Source organism: Pinus tabuliformis, chromosome 3_1 (assembly GCF_031772625.1).
Source record: "Pinus tabuliformis cultivar Carrire ecotype Pingquan chromosome 3_1, CPIR1, whole genome shotgun sequence".
Lineage (NCBI taxonomy): Eukaryota > Viridiplantae > Streptophyta > Pinopsida > Pinales > Pinaceae > Pinus > Pinus tabuliformis.
The window spans coordinates 583,528,278-583,534,477 of record NC_142301.1 but is presented as its reverse complement, the minus strand read 5'-3'; positions in this window follow the sequence as shown (position 1 = coordinate 583,534,477).

Below are 6,200 nucleotides of genomic sequence, written 5' to 3'. Positions count from 1 at the left end.
CAAATTTTGCTTTGTCTGTTACTGATGATGATCCCAAAACTGTGAAGGAAGCAGTGGATTCAGAGGATGGAAAACTCTAGAAATAGGCCATGGTTGATGAAATGGCATCTTTGCACAAAAATGAGGCTTGGGATCTGGTGGAGTTACCAGCTGGAAGGAAACCCATTGGTAGCAAATGGGTGTTCAAAAAGAAGACAAATGCAGAAGGAAAAGTGGAGAAATACAAAGCTCAGTTGGTAGCAAAATGTTATTCCCAGGTGCCCAGAATTGATTTTTGTGATATTTTTTCTCCTGTTGCTAAGGTGGCTTCTATTAGATTACTTTTATTTGTTGTTGCTGCTTTTGAATTTGAGGTAGAACAATTGGATGTGAAGACAACATTTCTTCACAGGGATCTGGAAGAGGAGATCTACATGAAGCAACCTGAAGGCTTTACGGTGGAGGGTAAGAAAGAACTGGTATGCAAGTTAAAGAAGTTTCTGTATGGGTTAAAACAGTCACCAAGGATGTGGTATCAGAAATTTGATACATTTATACGGGGACTTGGCTTCACCAGAAGCAAAGCAAATCATTGTGTGTATTTTAAATTAATTGGTGACCATGTTATTTATCTAGTCTTGTATGTGGATGATATGTTGCTAGTTTGAAATGAAAAAGAAGTTATCTAGAATTTGAAGACCCAATTGTCCTCCAAATTCGACATGAAAGATCTTGGTGCTGCAAACTATATTTTGGGATTGGAAATTAAAAGAGATCGGGAAAAGAGGAAGCTCTGGTTAAACCAGAGGAAGTATGTCGAGACAATACTACAGAGGTTTAATATGCAGGATAGTAAACCAGTGAAGGTTCCTATTCCTGTAGGTGTGAGGTTATCTGTTGAACAGTGTCCCAAGACACAAGAAGAGGAAGAGTACATGTCCCGTGTTCCATATGCAAGTGTAGTCAGTAGCCTTATGTATGCAATGGTCTGTACTAGACCAGAAATTGCACATGCAGTGGCAGTATTGAGAAGGTTTATGTCAAAACCAAGAAAGGAGCATTGGACAGTAGTGAAGCGGGTTTTCAGGTATTTGCGTGGAACTAGTGATTATGGTTTTTGCTACAAAGGAAGGCCAGGATTGGATAGAGTGTTGGATATTCGTGGCTTTGTTGATGCAGACTGGGCTGGAGATCTGGATCACAGAAGATCTACAAGTGGGTATGTGTTTAACCTATTTAGAGGTGTAGTCAATTGGATGAGTAAGAAACAATTTGTAGTGGCACTATCAACTACAGAGGTAGAATACATGGCAGCCACTCATGAAAGCAAGGAAGCAGTTTGGTTGCAGAGATTGTGTTCAGGTATGGGGTTAGTACAGGAAGCTATAAGGAGGTTGTCTTATATTCTTTCCATGTAGTTAACAAGGGGTTTGAAGGGCACCCGTAACCCCACTTTATGGGGTCTGGGGCAGCGCCCCGAAAAATTTTGGTTTTGGACCCTATGTTAGGTTGGGTGGACCCACCTATGGTTTTGTGCATGATCTTCGCACATGTTTTTTGGACACGATGGTTTTCTGTCCATGGTATTGGATGCTTCGGCATGTATAAATATGTATTGAAACATTAAAAGGAACATAATGAAAAATCAAGTTGGTAGTCCCAATTTTGGGATCCAGTGGGAAAATCTCTGTGTATATGTGTTTTATGTGTTATGCTCTTGCATTTTTTATTTTTCTTTGTTTTAGAATTCGTATGCAGGTAATTTCTGTATAGGGTTAAAACCTACAAGTTGATGTCTTTTGAAGTGATTTAGAATTAAAGACCCTCCATCACCTTATTTTCGTACTCTCTATTGATTATTTCTACATTTACTATCATTTTTATCCTATTCTACTTTCTGCTTGTAACTTTCAGGAAGAACACACAGAGCAGAACATCCGAAGAAATGGTGAAGAAAGGAAAGGCACCCGCTTCTTAAAAGTAAAAAATGACTCCATTATTCATAGACACTACTTGTAATCGAGATGCAAGGACATCTACGTGGGAAACTATCTATCAATTAATGGAGGAAGAACAACTGAGAATTATGGAAATAAAAATTACAACGGATGGATGCGGCTCTTCTGATGCTTCTTTGATTGAGCTTGCATTCTCATTCTTACACCGCATTGCTGCAAGGCCAAAGATACTCCATTACACTGACATGGTTAAATGGATTATAAATGATGTGAACATATCTGACAGAGAATTAAAGACGGCAAGCCAGGAAATCATGGGGTTTTTTACTCCAGACAACCTCAGGCTCATGAAACATTTACCAGAACCCCAGGCCACTTACAACAAAAACTTTGTCGATAAGTTCGCCAAGGAGAATGAAGACTTGGCAAAATGCACGAAGCATTGCTCAAACAATGAGGAAAGACTCAACAAATATAAAAATGGTATGTACGCCACTAGTTCTCTTTGTTCCCCTTATTATTTTGTTGTCGCTATGTCATGTAGATTGTTTGGTAAACCAGACAGCAACAAATTTTCATCAGAATGGTTACCCCTAGTAGATGCAGCTATCAATGCTACAATAACGAATTGGGCTCAAATCCTGTAAGATAATTTAGTCACTGCAATTTTAGAATAAAGAAGAGAAACAAGCATTTCTTCGAGGGTTTACCCTCCATTTTTCATGAGCGCCTATGTTATGGACGCTATTTGTTTTGGTTCCAAATTTCCTGTTATGGGATGGAAGTGGACAGTTCAAAATCCACTTCCCATTCAAATTTATCACAAAGTCATGTGGGAATCAAATTTCGTGCCACATTTCTTCAAAATTTGTCATGGAGTTATACTCCCGATTCATAAAAAGATCTACAACAGAGATGCCCCAAGGTTTTCCCAAGAAGCTGAGGTAGATATTCTCCCCATAGCGAGATGGTTTGGGGAAGAATTATTCATGTATATTAGAGTATTTGGCAGTATTTCCTCACCCCATGTGCTACCTTTTTATGTCCCAGACAAACTAATGACTAGGGAGATAGCCTGTCAGACATGCCGTGAGGGGGGGATGAGCAAAGTACTGAAAGATTCCAAGAAGGCCATTTGGCCTCAATTTCTTGTAACATGCGGAGCATTTGCATTGCATGACTTAGGACATGCTTTCAAAGAAGTTAATAATGTATTATCTTTACAACTACCCAAGTTCCCGGGAAGGCAATATGATCCCTTCGGTATTGTAAAATATTTTACCACAATGGTTAAAATAAAAGTATTTTCCCATGAAAAAGATCCCTTTGATGATGTTTTCCTGCAGAAAAACACCTTCAAAGAAGTTCAGCATACGGCACAAATTCTTTTTGACCAAGAAGGTCTCCAAACTTTTGATAATTACAGAAAACAGAGGTTGTCTAAGGTCCCATTGGACCAATTACTCATCGAACCAATAAGAGATCCTACTCCTGGTGTAAGCATAAGTGAAGATTCAAAAGAGAAATCCAAAAAAGTTCTAAAATAGAGCTGCCAGGAAAGTCTGGCAATCAATCTGAAAAAACATTCAAAAATCAACACAGTAAGAGCAAGGAGTCAATAAAAGACACAGCCCAGTCCACAGCAAAGTCTGATCAACAGACTTTGTTTGTAAAACATGCTAAAGCCTCCACTCCCCTTACAAAGCAAGCGAAGCCACTCATGACTGATCTAGAAGGAGAATAGGAAAATGTTAATAAGATACTTAACACAGAAGAACAAAATACAGAACCACCAACAAACACACAAGAGACGACCATAGAGATGGTAATAGAAAGAGATGTTAGCACTCAGGAAACGAAGCATACTCCCATTGCTCCCATATCTGAGATTGTATTGAGAATAGAGGAAATTTCTCTTCTAGATGTATTCTACAGCCCTCAACATAAACCTGTCATTAGAAGACAAAGAAAGAAGAGAAAGTTGGATTCCATGCTCGCTCCCAAGGATGAACCTCTGGATGTTCTTAGGAAAGACCCATCTACAGATCCATCAGCAAATCTCACTGGGGTCTCACAGGTCGTAGGTGCATACGTTTCAGCAACCATTGACAAAGCAGCAGAGATATAACTGCTGCTAAAAGAAAAACAAGATAGGATTTTGTTATTGGAACAACAGTTACAACAGGTCAGCATCAACCAACAAGTAGAAACACATTTGGCAAAACTTCAGCAAGACTTTCAGCAAATGCAGTTGGCACATCAAAGAACTTTATCTAGTATATAAGATCAGTTACAGAGTATAATAGAACTGCATAAAGATGATCCCAAAATAGAACAGTTTGTCACAGAGGCACTTGGTCTCAATTCCCAGCTTTTGCAACAAAAAGAACTATTATGCCAAAAGATTTCGCAATGGAATTCCCACTGCAAAACGAGTGATAACATAACAAATCAAGTTCTAGAATTACAACTTGAATATGATTCAATTTTTAAGAAAGCCTCAGACTTCTTAAATTGGCAAAATCCGAAGAAGGGAAAAGAGCAAACATGCCCAAAATTGATGAATCACACAAAGAAATTTTATTTGTGAAATGGGATTCTCGGCTAAGGGATCCAAACCAAGCAATGGAGGATGCAGTGGCAGTAGCGAATAGTGTCATCGAATGCGTAAATGAAAATCCACACAAGGATACTTTGGTAGCAGAAACCACCCATGGCTTTCTTCCAAAAGCACGACAACTTCAAGCAGTATGGAAATAAGCAGTGGAGGAAATGGCAGAGGCAATTAAATTGGTAAACAGATTGAATTTGGAAGCATACTGGCAGTACCTAGTGAGACCACATAGCCAATGGATGACCCTGAAATGATTGATGACTTCCGACGAGAAAATAGTGCCAGCACTCACCAATGTCGTATTTGCAGGACAACTGAAAGTTGAAGTCAGCCAACTGACACTCTTAAAGCTGATGCTGGATATTGACGATCTCAAGGATCAGATGCAGGATTAGTCATAGACATATTTTATTTTTATTTTTATTTATTTTTGCTTAAAATGAGGCAGGTCGTTTAAACCTCCTCATCTATTTTTGTAAATATCTATTTTTAAGTTTTATAGATTAGTATTTAAACCCCTCTCATGCATTTAGAGAGGGGTCCAGAAATTTTATCAAAAAAATTCTTCAGAACCTACACTTATGCCCCCCACTGAGGAGGTTTTGGTAAAATTAATGGAACCAGATTTATTTTCTACTTGAGTTTAGCATCTTCTACTGAAATTGCATTTTTATACTCTTAGTTGATGTTAAGTGATTTGAAGATAGATCCATATTGTTGGAGCATATGAGTAGGACGTATTACAAATGGTACTTCTACCTCTCAATACCTTTTACTTCTGTATCAAGCAATAAATCATTTTCAGTTATTTATGTATGAAAGTTTAAATTCTTAGTTATTATTATTGCACTTTTGTATGATGATGATTTATTCTTTATGCTACATATGTGAATGATTCTTTATGCGATATATATTTCATATCGTTTCGGCTAACTTTTTATACGGAACAATCATTATCAAATGAATTCTTTTCTTATTGTGATTGAATGATCTTTATTATCAATTACTTTCAGAAATCATTTTAGATCGCATATATAAACGTTACTCTTGGGATAGTTTTCAAGTTATATTTTTTCTTTGATAATGATAGATCACATATAATAGTTACAAGATAGATTAAAATTGAAATAAGTATTCACTTCATAAAACCCCAAAAAGAAAAACATCTCCCCGTTAGCAAAAACATCATAAATAGATTGGGAAATTGGTCCCATCATCCCCAGTCAGAGCCACTATTCCAAACGGAAAAGGAGTTGTCCTAAGGTCTGGGCCGGGTGGCTATCCCCCTTGTTGGAGTCCCAATTTTTCGAGCCTTCAACATATGCGGCGCTAGAAGGAGGGCCTGACTGTGAATGGCAAGTAAATCTACATCTTCACGCCATTCTAAAAGTAAAACTCCCTCACCATCACCCTCAACTTCTCGTTCGCATTCCAAATCTCCTATCTCAGAAACAGAAGTTGAAAAGAAAAATACAGAGCACATTACTGAAATCCTAAACAAGCCAGATCATTCTTCTTCAGATTCCCCTAAGTTACAAACTTTAATTCATAAGTTACAGGGGATTTCTATATCTCAAGAAGAATCTGAGTTATCCCAACGTAGTGTCACTTCTCATCTAACCCGATGTCAACGATTCACTAGAGCACAG